Consider the following 15,460-nt stretch of genomic DNA (forward strand, 5'->3'; position numbering starts at 1 on the left):
TTCCGTTTTGACTGAAACCGGGTGAAAAAACGAGCCCTTTTTAAATGCATTTGAACGCATTTACCAAACAATACGTAGTTTGCAGACTTACTTCTACTAACAGGTTACCCATCTTTAATAACTTTGGTAATCCAACTGATGTCAGTTCAGAGTTTTAACCAACTTTCTCACAATCAGAAGGCTTACGGTGAACCTCCGGCTATTTTTAGACTTCACGCGGTGTGGATGACAGCGGTTTTTATATACAATAACCCAGTAAACGGGTTTTAATAATGTTGAACCCTCTTATTATTTCACAGAGCGGTGCCTCCATAACCTGAGCAGTTGCCAGGTGAGGCGAGGCGCACACCCACTACTAATTGGGTAAGTGCCGAGAATTTTTTCTAAATGCGCTAATTTGGACAGACTTATTGCAGTCGAGATACATTTATGAGTACTAGCATACTAGATATATCTCTCTGGATGCATTGTTTTTGACCTCACAAGATCACGATGTCAATGGTTATGCTGTGTTGTGTTTTCATTTTGTCTTTATCCGTGCAGGTCAATGAAATAAAATCACTCCCCACGGAGCCTCTTGACCCATTAATTGGGTTCAGGTTGTATATAATTTTTCAATAATTTTTTTGTCACTTTGGCACAAATCACTCATGCAGTAGCTTCCTTGGTCCTGACGAAAGCTTGGATGAACCCCATCCGACAGCTGAAACATGTAGACCATCTCTAGCACAGTTATTTGTTGAAACTGTTGTAGCACTGTTTTTACCCATTGTCATCAAGGTAGCGTTCTAATAAAGTCTATTTCGTGCCCTGATAGACAATTTTTAAACAGCACCTGCTCACTATCACCTTTCACTAGCACTGCAGCCATCATCCTTAACTACCATTATAACACCCTTCCTTCATCAACAAAAATAACACAATACCATTTAGAGATCTGGGACATTTATGAGACCAATATCTACAATTTCCAAGTAGAAGATGGTTCTCAACTAAGTCCCGGTTTCCCAGATGATGAAGCGAACCACATCTTGTGGATGATGGGAACCATATTCATATATAGATATACATACATATGAATTCGCAACTTCATTCCATTCAGCATTACCCTCACATTAGTGTTTAGGTCTTCAACGTTACTAGACTCATAGTTTTCTTTGTGTATTATAACACTGGATTAGTGTTCATAAATAATAAGTAGATGGTACGTGAATCCCACAATAATACTACTAGTCGATCTGATTAGATAGGTCAATTTTATTGCAATTGTTGTTTCCTAAAATGTTTTTTGAGCGTTTTTTAAAATATTTTATTTGTTTCACACCAATCATTGATGTTTGTATCTTTCTTTATTATATCTTACATGATCAGCACCCAGGGGCAAGAAGACGGGATAAGAGTCGACGGGACAAGATCCAGATGCCTCCCAGGGCCAGGACAGCTCCTCTGCCGAGAGCTCTGCTGCTGGCCCCAGTAAGTCCTCCAGTGGTTAATAGTAATAATTATATTTCCCTAACTTTTACTGCACCTCATTTTTTCCGAACTATTATTTCTGTTTCCTAATTCTATTTTTTTCAAAATGTTCTTTGATCTAGACTATATGTTTCTATATTCTTGTTATCCCTGCCTCTAACTGCCTCTGCTATGACTCTATGTACTACTACTATTAGTCTATCTGTAGCTAAGCTTGCCCAGTTGGCCACGCTTTATGTAAAAGGTTTTAAATAAAACTCTGATTCACCAATAGCTCTAGCCACTGAATCCAGTCCTTTGGGTTGTCCTCTTCTAGGGCCCGATTTACAGAACTAACTTAAGACAAAATCCTAAACTTACTACCATTTTGGTATTCACAGAAGGCACTTACTCATTTTGGTATTCACAGAAGGCACTTACACATTTCGGTATTCACAGAAGTTAGGACTCCTAAGTTTAGGACTCCTAAATGCCTTCTGTGAATACCGAAAGTCTTAAAATTAGGATTTGTCTCAGTTTAGTAGTAGTATAGTTAGGACTCCTAACTTTAGGACTCCTAAATGCCTTCTGTGAATACCGAAAGTCTTAAAATTAGGATTTTTCTCAATTTAGTAGTCCTAAATTTAGGACTCCTAAGTTTAGGACTCCTAAATGCCTTCTGTGATTACCGAAAGTCTTAAAATTAGGATTTTTCTCAGTTTAGTAGTAGTATAGTTAGGACTCCTAACTTTAGGACTCCTGAATGCCTTCTGTGAATACCGAAAGTCTTAAAATTCGGATTTTTCTCAATTTAGTAGTCCTAAATTTAGGACTCCTAAGTTTAGGACTCCTAAATGCCTTCTGTGAATACCGAAAGTCTTAAAATTAGGATTTTTCTCAGTTTAGTAGTAGTATAGTTAGGACTCCTAACTTTAGGACTCCTAAATGCCTTCTGTGAATACCGAAAGTCTTAAAATTAGGATTTTTCTCAATTTAGTAGTCCTAAGTTTAGACTTAGGACTACTCAATCGAGAAAAATCCTAATTTTAAGACTTTCGGTATTCACAGAAGGCATTTAGGAGTCCTAAAGTTAGGAGCCCTAACTATACTACTACTACTAAACTGAGAAAAATCCTAATTTTAAGACTTTCGGTATTCACAGAAGGCATTTCGGAGTCCTAAACTTAGGACTCCTAACTTCTGTGAATACCGAAATGAGTAAGTGCCTTCTGTGAATACCAAAATGAGTAAGTGCCTTCTGTGAATACCAAAATGGTAGTAAGTTTAGGATTTTGTCTTAAGTTAGTTCTGTGAATCGGGCCCCTAGTCTTCATAATCTTGAGGCTTTTCGACAATTCCCACCAACAAAATGCCCAACCAGATATTGGACTATTTTTGATAGGATATAGTAGATACTACTACTGTTGTGGGGATTCTGCACAGCCACATACAAACTATGCACAAGAAAATAGGAAGTTGGTGATGGGAGGTTGGACCTTCCTGACTCGTCAGTCTGAACCCACAATCCCCTGACCAACTAGCTATAGTGTCTCATTAGGTCCCCGAACCCCCCGAAGAAACCCAATGATTAGACAACCCAGAACATAATAACACCCTTTCGCTCACTCACTCGTGTAAGACCACCACACCAAATACCACAGAGTCTATGTGTAAGTTCAAAAGGTTTATTTTCAACAAACAAGCTCTGTACGTTGTTCTACAGTTCAGTATACTATACGAGCCAGCTCCAACAGCAAAATGTATAAGATTAAAACAATAAAGATTGTTATAAGTCCATCGAAGACAAAAGATCTCTGTGCGAATTCTGGGGGACCCCTAACCTTAGAACGTAGAAGTACTGCATCATAAGCTCTGCAAAGCTCTGGTTCGTAGAAGCGAATCTTCCGCCTGTTATGAGAAAAATGGTGTGCGTTAGATAGTATAATGCAAGCATTTCTCAGTCATGCCAGAACGTGTAGCATGTTATGGCTAAGCAATACGGACTGACCAGAACTCCATAACAAAGTGGCTTGTTTTTTGGCTCTTGTACGCAACGCTCAGACAGTAGCTGTATGAGCTCATGTGGGATCAAAGGCATCTTACAAATCAAGCTGTGAGGTAACGTCACGTGCACAAAAGACATGAAGCTAAAATGGTTGCATGACTCAGGCTACCTTTGCAAAGAGTAGAGTAGACTAGAATGACCCTAGGGACCATAACACTACTAGTGTTTACTCTACTCTAGTACCCGATTTGGACTAGTGATGTATGTTGTATATGTATGTAATGTATGAACTTTTTTTTCAATCTTGCTAGTGAAAAAGAATAAATGAGGGGAGGTGTATATATGGCATCTAAAATTGTGTAATGTTTTTTCTAGGTGTACTACTGACCACCAGTGCCGGGGCCAGCGGCGATGGCGATGGGGCCATTTTGGAGGGAACAAAAGATGCGGCACCTGCAGGAGCTACAGGGGGTGAGCCAGCAGCAGTGGCGGGCGGTGGTAAGTTATATTCTTTACTTATTGACATTACACTAGCGGGAATGGTGTACACTCACTGTACTGTTGAGACTTAGTATGTATGAAGTTGTAGTGAACATTAGACAACGGTTGAAGAAGACACCCTTTACTTAGCAAAAGCAATAGCATTAGCAGCTTGAGTTGAGTAACCAATGGCCTCTTCTATCTGACTCCAACTCAGCTGTGAAAGTTTTTTGGAGAGGACTAAAAGTCAGATCAGATGACCTTGATGGATGTGTTGAACAAAAAGGGAAAGAAGGGTGGAAGGAGGAAGGACGGGCGAGATGTAATATGACTGGCAGAGAAGGATACGTTGGAAGAATGCATAGGTGTCTGATAGGAATAAGATGCATGAGTTGTTGAAGGATGGGTGGAAGGTGAAAGAAAAGATGCCTGCCTGGGTGGGCGACACCGTATGGGTGGATAGGATAGCAAGAATCGTCAGCGGTGTTTGGGTCAAACTCAAAGCCAAGGCAAGCAAGGAGGGATGCATGGGTGGTTGTTGGTGAAACAAACTAAGGTTTGTTGAGAGATTAAGAAGAATGATAGACGTTTACTTTAAATGGATGGATGCCTGGATGTATTCATCATAGATAGCATAGGTGGAGACTGTGACTGGATGCAGTCCAGAGTCTTAGTTTGAAGAGAATGTAAAAGAAACCGCGCCAGAGTAGCAAAGCCGAGGGGAATTTAAGTTGTATTTTCAGAATACTCCCTTGACTCACAGTAGTTTGCAAGCACATCATATATATATATTGTGTATGTATGTAGTTATCAAGCGCCTTCCTCTGACTCCGAGGACCACTCCCTACCTATGTTAATTTATTTTCGTGTTTGTCAGCCAGCCTGCCTGGGGGGTGGCCTATCTGTTGGTTACACAATCAATCAAAACAAAGTACCTCATGTCATCCCATATATAAGCAATGATCATTGGATCAGATATATAATCTGCATTTTTGTAGTAGTCAGGGCAGGGTGAAAGTGAAATTGAGCAATTGCCCTTGATGTAACAGAGAGAGTATGGCCAGTGCCACCCGTAATAGAAAAATACGAGCTTCCCCACCTGGAGACAGTAGTAAATAAAACTAACGTAAGTCTGCGTCATGACTCAAGTATGTTTGTCTTGGGCGCAAGCTGACTGAGCTGGCATGCCGGCTACAACAAGGTCATGTAATTTTGCTAAACTAGAGAGAAGAAGAAGACTGGTGTACTGTGTTCTGGAGTCCATAGTGCTAGTATAATGCCTGAAACTCCCACAAATGTTAGAGGCCGAGGAAGTGGGAGGCTAGATACATACCACAAATGTTATGTACTGTGCTTGCTAGTGCTACTGCTACTATGCCACTATGTGTTGAATTAATTTTGTGTTACAGTTTTGCTAAGAGTATTGGTAATAGTCTTTTTTTCTTTCTTGATATAGCTCCTGGACAATTGGACATTTACTTTGTTGGACTCTTTCGTTTTGGACATTGGTTTGGGTTAGGGAGAGGGGTGGGTCAGGTGTTGTTGTGGGATTTTTTACATAGTTTATTTTTGTTAGGGGATTAACCCCTTCCATGCGGGGCGGATTCCCCCGCGGTGCTGACCGTTACCTGCGCTGGCGTGGTCATGACGGAACGGTTCCGTCATGAGCACAGCTCAACCGACGCTCATGACGGAACCGTTCCGTCATGAGCGTCGAAGGGGTTAAATGATATATTTATACTTTGCATAAGATGTGGTTAATGTTTTGTGGGTGAGGTTACTGTTTTACGTCACACTGTTTCCTTGCGGCTGCAGGGCCACAGCCAGTGTTTTATTTAATAATTGGCTGACTTTGTAAGACACAAACAGATATATGCGGCACCCCTCACAGAGTGACTTGTCCTACTAGTACTGTCAGTCTCTCCTCCTAGTCCATTATTATACCTCCCCCAAACATCTTATCTTACCTGTGATTGATGTTTAAGTTAGGCACAGCGATGGCTGCATGACGATGCAGGTTGGGTTTCTGAAGAGAATGGAAATGCCATGGTTGTGGTGGTAGTAGTAGACACAGGCAGTAGCATTTACAAAAAAAAGAAAATGAGACAGTCAGTCGCCTGAGAGATACTCTGGGAGGAGTAGTAGAGCGAAGTAAATAAAACATAATGGAGAGAATAGCCTAGTAAAACAAGTTACAAACAGTAGTTGGGTCGAGTCACTCAACTAGGCCTACACTCAACACAAGCGTAACCTTTAGTGCTGTGTGTAATAGGATGACAAATCCAATCGCTGCTGGCAATTAATGATGATGAATTAGGTTCCTTTGTTTAAAATCTTACCTCGCAAATATATTGATCAGGGGTGGGCAAGCAGAAGAAGATCCCCCCCTGCCTTGAAATTTAATTAGTGTTGCTTTTGCCACATCCGCCCCAGCAAGCGTGTGATCAATTATTGGTGTACATTTAATTTAGTCACACCTCAACAAATCACACAGCCCGGGGGAAGAGGGTTAGGGTTTGATGAATGGTTGGGAAGAGGGGTTTGGGGAATGGTTTGACAAAGAAAAACAGTACGCATGGACAAACAACAAAACACAATCTTTGTGGACTACCATATCCATAAATCTGTTAAGGGTGAAAAAGGAAATGCATGCATGATGAAGATAACTTGATGGTTAATGATAAGTAGTACTTACTAACTACTACTAGACAATTAGACAGTACAGGGCAGCAGTATATTAATATTATGCAATTTGCCTTGCCTGTCTGCCCTCATAGAGACCCGGATTACATACAGTTTGTGTTCTGTTGTACCAGGCTTACTTTTAAAGATAGGAAAGAAAATTTAAAAAATAGCTGTAGGGATGAATTATGAACAGAGAGCAAACATAATTAATATTAACAACAACACACAGTAGTAATGATTGAAGACAAAAAATGAATCAAATAATCTAAAAGATGATGAAAGTTGATACTGTTACTATGTATATAAATAACCTAGAGTCTACCTTGGTAAAGGAGTGCAGGGATTTAGCATCAGCCGCCACCCGCCCTATCCCTGCGCTCCTTTACGCAGATGACGCAGTTCTCATGTCACGTACGCCTCTTGGCTTACAAAGGGTAGTCACCTCTTTTACAAACCTTATGTCTAAATTGGGCCTTATCATTAATTGCTCAAAAACATTCGCTATGAACTGTGGTAAAGGATCCAATAAAAAGAGTAACCCTATTTTTATTAACAAAAAGGTAATTGAACGCACCAAAACATTTTCTTATCTAGGGCTTGTATTTGAGCGATCAGGATCCTGGACTAGTGCAGTTAAATCCAGAAGGCTTCTCATTTTTAAGTCTTTGATGGCTTTAGCTAATTTTAGCAGAAAATTAGGGAAACGCCCTCCAGGAGAATTACTGCACATATACAAGGCAAAATGTATTACGGTCGCTACCTATGGGGCAGGAAATTGGGGTTTCTCTAACGTCAACTCACTACAAACGGCTGAAAATATGTTTCTAAAATACCTTTTGTCGGTACCTGAAAGCACGTCTAACTTCATCTGTCTTGCTGAACTTGGCTTACCCAATCTGGAGGACGTGATCAAGATCCAGCCCGTCCTCCTTTGGTATAGAGTTTGGACCACAGATGAGTCCGTTTTTAATCGCCTTATATTAAAAGACGCTATGGGGCTTGACGGTGTAAAAAGCATGGGTTGGCTAGTATACATTAAATTATTCTTAAGCCAGTTAGGCCACCAGGAATACTATAATGATCCCTACACCTTATGCAATGTTTCTGGAAAGGATTTAAAAACCGGTTGCATGAGATATTTGAGTGAAAAGAGAATTATGATTGAAATGGATAAATCCACGGTCCAATCACACCATCTTACCTTGGCCTTTGAGCATATCCAGCCATATATCCTGATGGTCCTCAGCGACTATGAAAGATTTGTGCTGCCGCGCTTCAGGTTAAACATTATTTTCAGGTCACTGAGTTTTCCAGAACTGGATGATTGGTCGATAACGTTAAGCAAATGCCCGTGCGATGATCTTTCCGCACAATCCCCCATACACATTATGTTCTTTTGTAAATTTTATCTTGACCCTAGAAAAAGATGGATTGTACCAGTGCTTAAAAAACTAGGATTGAGGCAATGCCGCCCAGCATATTTGGTACTACAATTCCTGGACAGTGAATTTATAATTGCCTCCATTATTGCCTTTTTAAAGACTGTTTTTAAATTGTGTAAATCAATTGTGACATGATCTGACTGTGCTATAAACTGCTTTCTTTTTATCATTTTTAAATTGTATAATTTATGAACTGTGCTTTTATGGAATGCTTTATCAAGTATCCGAATCAATTCATTTGATTGATTGATTGATACTGTTACTGTATTATCCTGGTCAAAATGAGGAGTTGCATCTCGGCATTCCTCTTGGTCCTCCCTTCCATGGATGCTCCGTCCATCAATCTTGGGTGACGCCACTGCCTACCTGGCAGATGTAGATTCATTGGTAAGGTAAGTGTGCGTTGTTTTTCCAAGTATAGCACAGGGTAAAAGCTGGCCTGTAAGTGTAAATGGAAAAACAAAAGGGATATTGAAAAATCAATAAATAAAAAAAATGCATAAATTATGGTGAAGTGCAACAAGAGAAGAGAACACTTTCAGACTGAGGCGGCACGGATACATAATGTCTACTCTATTTACAGCATTTAAGCTACAACAACAACAGGATACAGGACAGAGCAGGCCCACGGCACAGGGCAGTGACCAAACCTACATTTAGCTTAAATGTTGACAGAGCCAGACAAAGCACATATACAGCAACCTAGCATTTTCAAAATTAAGTGACTAAATCAATGCACCGCTGTCAGTCATACCACTACACTTGACTCCACCACTACACGGACATGTAGGTCTGCTGTGGTTCTTATTGACTTGTGTTTACCTTTTATGCCACTTCATGAAACGCAATTATTCCATCAGTCATCTCCGATCCTGAAACAGTTACAGGAGGACACGTATACAGCAACATAGCATTTTCCAAAGTAAGTAACTAAATCAATACACAGCTGTCAGTCATACCTCCACTACTACACTTGTGACTACACAGACATGTAGGTCTGCTGTGGTTGTTGACTTATTTACCTGTTATGACACTTGATTTGAAATGTCCGAGTTATTCCATCAATCATCTCCTATCCAACTGACTGACTGCGAAGATAGTATGGCCATCATCATGGTGTTGTACGTGTTGTCCAACTCCAACTCAGTCTGTAGTGTACCGACTCCGAGTAAGTCCATATTCCATATTAAAAAATGCAACGGATATTGGCCTGCAGTAGTAGGAGTACAATTTCGTTATTAAACAATAAGAAGGGACACATTGACTGTCACTTGAGTCACTTTTAGTTGGTAGATTAATTACTAGTACAGTTCAACTTCATGCACAACGTCATCAACACAAAAAACAGCAATCACTCTGAGTCTGCATCCAACGCATACCATCATTACCTGTCTTGCTCTTCTCTTTGGCTGTCAAATGCCTATTTCTGACAGGTGTGTGTTTTTTTTACCAAGGCAGTGGCCTCATTATTACTCCACATTCATTTTGAGTGTTAGTCGCTGTTTCGGTTTTCTTATTCATCTGTGGCACTTTATCGCAGTTGAAGTTGGTTCTCATGGTCAGCACTGTGAGATGGGCCGCGGCCTGGGTAGCGGTCATTGGTCAATTGAATTTTCAGAAATGTGACATGTCATTGTCAGCAAGTTTCTTCAAAGAGTCTTGTCTTTCTCTGCCAAGTACATTCTGTTCTGACATTGATGAGCTTTTGATGCCTGCCAAGGTGGTAGCCTTCTGACAGTGATGTGTTTACTTTTCGATGCCTGCCAAATGGGAAAAGCCTTCTAACAGTGATGAGTTTACTTTTGGATGCCTGCCGAATGGGGAAAGCCTTCTGACAGTGAAGAGTTTTGGATGCCTGCAGAGGCGGTAGCTTTCTGGCAGTGATGAGTTTCGGCTCGGAAATAAAAGGAGAATAGCTATAGTCATGTTCCACTTCTTCTGGAGGGACTGTTAAAGGCATCATTTCTTGTACTATTCTCCATCCAATGTCTGACTTGAGGGAAATTTGTTTAGGGCGAGTCAGGAAAATAGAGCAGGACTCTGAGGAGTGGACAGTTAAATGCACAGAGGTGCAACTCCAATATGGAAATAAAAAGTGAAGACGGTGGTGATGGATTTGTTGTGATTCGAACCAGAAAGACAGAGACACACACAAATAAAGGAAGGAAGAAAGTAACAATTTGAAAGCCTAGTTGTCAGGGAAGAGGAGCTCGTCCTCAAACTCTGGTGGTTCGATCAGAAGTAGGTCATCTAACACAGTACTTCCGTCACCTAAGTTGCTCTCCTCTTCCTGCTGTGATTCAGGTATTTTGTACTGCGGTGGTATAAAGTGCTGATTCATTTTGATCATGGTTAACCTCTCCACGCTTTTGGGTGAGAGACTGGTCCTTTTCACCGTTACAATGGCACCAGCAGCACTGAAAACATGCTCAGGAGAAACACTTGCAACAGGGGAAGCCAGATACTTTATCGCCAGCCTGCTGAGCACTGTCCATTGGCTTCTTTTCCCATACCAATACACCAATGGGTTTCGATCCATGAAGACCTCTGTTGTGTCATCCAGATAGGCCTGGACCGTACACTCAATGCTCAGGGGAGCTCCGATTTGCTTGGCCTCTTTTACCTGTGCAGCAGCACTGGACTTACCTTACCCATGCCGTAGAAACCAATCAGTTGCCGATTGTACTGTGGCTGATGATCCTGTTCTTGCTGTTCTTGATGCTAGTGGTGTTGTTGGTGACTGCTGGAAGGCAAATGCACTGCCCTCAGGCTCTGAAGTAGAACTTGACTCTGGATGACCTGTAGTACTTGTTCTGGCCTGGGGTGGCAGGCCTCTAATTACCAGCCGTTCATTTTCGAAGTCAGTGGCTTCCTCAGCTATCAAAGTTTTGTACTTAGCAATATCCACTTCTGAAAAAGGCATTACTGCCTTACTGTTCAGAAATACTTTGTACCGTGGATCCAAAATTGTGGCAGTAATGAAATGTTGATGTGACACCATGTTATTTTGAATCCTTGTATTTTCAGATAAGCGAACGGCTAAGGAGTCCACCAAATAATATGTGTCTTGTTTGTCATCCACACCTGCATACGTTTCAGACACCTCCTTCAGTTGTTGCTCTAGCATGTGCAACAATGGGATAGCTTGGCCCATAGTGCAGTCCTCCCTGCTGACTTCACGTGTGAAGACCTCAAAAGGAAGTACCATCTCTGTCTGGCATTTAACGGGGTCCCATTGGCCCATCTCAATGGTCATGCCTCTCACAGTAGGATCCCCTAATCTTTGCATGACATAAGCATTGAGTGGTATGTACTGCTCAAACAGACGATCAAGCATGTAATAAGTTGAGTTCCAATGTGTAGGTACCTCCTGGATGAGTGCTTTGACTGGCATTTTATGCTCACGTTGAATGACCCTCATCTGCTTCCGGGCTTTTAAATAATGGCTGAAGTGTGTGCATATTCTGATGCAGGCGGCCAGGAAGTTGCTGACTTTGTATTCATTTTTCAGAAAGTCTTGAACACAATGTTAATGCAGTGTGCCAAACACGGGACCCTGAAATAGCCACCATCTTTCATGGCCCTAACTACATTACTGCCATTGTCCATGGCAACAAAACCAATGTTAAGCCCTCTTGGGCACAGCCACTCAAAGACCTTGCTGTTAAACTCATCCAAAATGTTTGCAGCAGTATGAGATTTCTCCAAGGCAAACATGGCCACAGTTGCATGTTTGCGAGTGACATGAAAAATCCCAGCAGCGTCAACACTAGCAGATATCTTTTCTCTAACCCCCACAAAAGAGATCCAGTGTGCAGTGATGCACATGTAATCAGTGGCTAGCAAGTGGTCCACATGTCTGTTGTCAGGTGGATACTCTGACAGCACTCTGCTTCAAGGCTTTTCCAAGCAATTCCAGCATGTCGTGATGTAGTGCCGGAACAGCAACTGTGGCAAAATAGTAGTGGCTGGGAACCTTCCATTTTGGGCTAATGGCTGTCACAAATTCCAGAAAACCCACCCCTTCAACAAAAGAAAAGGGGAGAAGGTCCAGTGCTAACATTTTAGCCAGCTTCGCATTGTACAAACATGCTATTGGGTGGTTGCGTTTGTACTGCCCCTCCGCCCTAAACATGCTGATAATGGTAGGCTGCATGTTTTTCCTTTCTGTTAGGCTCAACGACGCACTTTTATTCATTGCGGTACTCCTTGCTGTCTCAGGCTGACTCTTACTCTTGTGCCACTGAGATGTTGCTGAGGATGTGTGCAATACCACTGCTCTGCTGGGGACAGGGCCACTTTGTGTACCACTACCAGAGAGAATGTCTCCCTCTCCTTCCTCTTCCACCGTGATCGGATCTTCTACTCGTTTATCCCCACCAACAGCGATGGTTGCAGTTTATATGCGACAAAGGTGGTCCTCCCAGTCGATCAAGTGGTGTTTTTTCAGATGGGTTATTTGGCCTCCGGTACCATAGTTTGTACCAAGCTTACGCCGACTAACAGAGGTATTACCAATGGAGCATATAGCAATGTTCTCCTCCTTTTCGCTAACCGTAAAGAAGTCCCAAACTACAGACCACCCACAACAATACAATTTAATAAAAACAATCAAAATCCCCCAAAAATGTAGGTACAAACAATGCCCCAATCAAACAAACAAGTACACCAATTCTCCAACTTACTCGTAAAATCTCAAATCCAAAAGTCCTCAAATCCAATCCAATGAGATGATGCAGCAGACAGACACAAAAAGTGATCCTTCCAGCTCCAAATCGAAGTGAAAGTGAACAGCATATGGACAAAGCACTGGGAGGAGCCTGCTGGACAGTAACAGGAAGTTGGAGATTCAGGGGCACTTCCTTCCTCTTGAAAAAAAAAGTAAAAAAAGAAAAAGGACTCCTTGCACAAAAAACTACAGCCAAATCACAATCTGAGGAGTTTTTTTGAGCAAAATGATCATTTTCGAGAAGGTTTGATAATGCTCGAGAGATATTCTTCGCCAGATTGCAATCTCTGCATATTCGGGATCGCGATCTTACCAACACTGCCGCCGGAAGTCAGATGGCGTGTTCGAATGATGTGTTCGCATTCGCACACTCTCGCGGGATCGTGCGGCCGGATACCAAATCTCATGGCGCACGCGAACAGATAGGAAATCTCGTCGGCAAACGCAGAATCCCGGTAAGTCGTTACCATGCGCGCGAGAACGCATATTGAGGGTGCGACGAAGAAAAACAACTATGCTACATTGCAGATTGCGTAGTGTTCGGTAACTACATGTTCTACGCGAACCGTGAAGTTACCGAAACTACACAAACTCCGCGATCGTAGCGTAGTTCACGGCCCAGGGTTAATAATGATACTGGGAAGTTTGGATCCAGCATAAATGCATATAAGATCCACTCCTAGTAGTGATCAAAGGGCGCCGTTAAGTGTCCAGGTTCCCAGGGCCGATCCCAAAAGGTTTGCATGTTGTGGGTACTACAGATCGTTTGTGACAGAAAGTGAAGGGAAAAACATTTACCTTTTAAAAGGAGAAGGCAACTCATGGAAGAAACCTCGGGCAGGCCGATAAACCATTTCAGTGCTCTTGGCTTTTCATCATTGGTATATTCATATGAATGCATGTAAGGGAGTAAATACCACTTGTATCTGGTGTGTTTGGCATCAATGTAAATTGTCTTTCCTTCATGAATCAGGGTTCTCAACCTAAAGACACAGTCTGAAATAAAATCAAATGTGTTTGAGTCAGTCCAGACTATAGTATAGAAGTGGCTTACAGATGTTTAAAAATATCTGTCATGTTAAAGACCTTTTTGAATGACTGAGTTCACTGTAGCTTGGTGCCTGGGATATGTTACTGAAAAAGCACTTTTTTCCATAAAAAGAAAACACTATGGCATATTTTAAGTGGTTTGCTTTCAGCTGAATATATGAAGCCTACGAAGCACCTGTCTGACAGGAATGAATGACTTGGTGTAGAAAATCATATCATTTTTAAAAACTGACGGCAAACTCTTGAAAGGTAGCAAATGTGTTAAAGAGACCTAAAAGTTTGATGCAATACTCAAACAGACAAATTACTTTCTAAAGTCTGCCTTCATGTGTCTGCGTTGTGCACCAAATGGTATGCATCCCTTAAGCCCTGAATAGTATTGTTTTATGCTGCCTTAGCTTTATCTATAATGACAGGTGTAAAAGTCAATGGCTATTGATTTTTTATTCTAACACAATTTGTTACCTGCTATTCTATTAATGTTCTTAACCTACCCATTATTTTGGTACAAAAGAGGGGTCAAGATGCCAGAGAATGAATCTGATGTACAAAGCAATTTTCAAAATCTTGTTCATTTTCTGGTATTTGTAGGATTACAAATTATGCTACACAGGAGTTTGAATCCTGGCTGAAACTCATGTTTTCAGTTGAACCCCAGATGAATAGACAATGTCTTTCCTTGTTACTGAAAACATTTGAATATTCACTCTGTTCTGTAACCCCGGGCGTAAAACTCCACTCTGCTTGTGGAGTTTACAGATTTTTGGCAACTCCACGTTTCGCGTAGAACGCGGAGTTGCTGCAAAACTCTGCACTCCGCAACAGAGCAGAATTCCTTTGTCGTCGTGCGCCCAAAATGCATATTTGCGCGTGCGGGAGTGACTTACCCAGTGCCTGCGATCGCCGACGAGATTTCCCATCCGTTCATGAGCTTCAAGAGATTTGGTAGGCGACCACATACTCCTGCGAGAGTTTGCGATTGCGAACACGGCCTTCGGGCGCGCCAGCGGACTTCCGGCGGAAGTTTTGTGAAGAACGCGATCCCGAACACACAGAATCTGCAATCTGGAGAAGGTTCTCTCCCAAGCAGCATCAAAACCTTCTCGAAATGATGCTTTGGATTAAAAAAACTCCTCAGAGTGACATTTGGCTGTACTTTTTTGTGCAGATTCCTTTTTCTTTTTTTTACTTTTAGTTTAAGACGAAAGAAGTGCCCCAGAGTCTCCAACTTCTCATTACTGTCCAGCAGGCTCCTCCCAGGTATTTTTCCATCTCCTGTTCACTTTTGGTTTGGATTTCCAGCTGGAAGGATCACTCTTTGTGTCTGCTGCATCATATATCATTGGATTTGAGGACTTTTGAATTTGAGATTTCACAAGTAAGCTTGAAAATTGGTATTGTTTGTGTGATTGTTTCTTTGTAAGAATTTTTTCTTCTTTTATAAAGGAAACATGTTGCACAGTTCCCTACATTTTCTCCATCTTTTGAAATCAATTTGCAATATTTATTTTATTCACTAGCCCAGTAGTCTGCGAATAGGCCTTTCAGCTAGTAGGCCCAGAGCTAGGTGCATGAAACAAATGTTTCTGTGATGTCTGATGAACTTAACCATCATTT

Source organism: Triturus cristatus, chromosome 5_2 (genome assembly GCF_964204655.1).
Source record: "Triturus cristatus chromosome 5_2, aTriCri1.1, whole genome shotgun sequence".
Taxonomy (NCBI): Eukaryota; Metazoa; Chordata; class Amphibia; order Caudata; family Salamandridae; genus Triturus; species Triturus cristatus.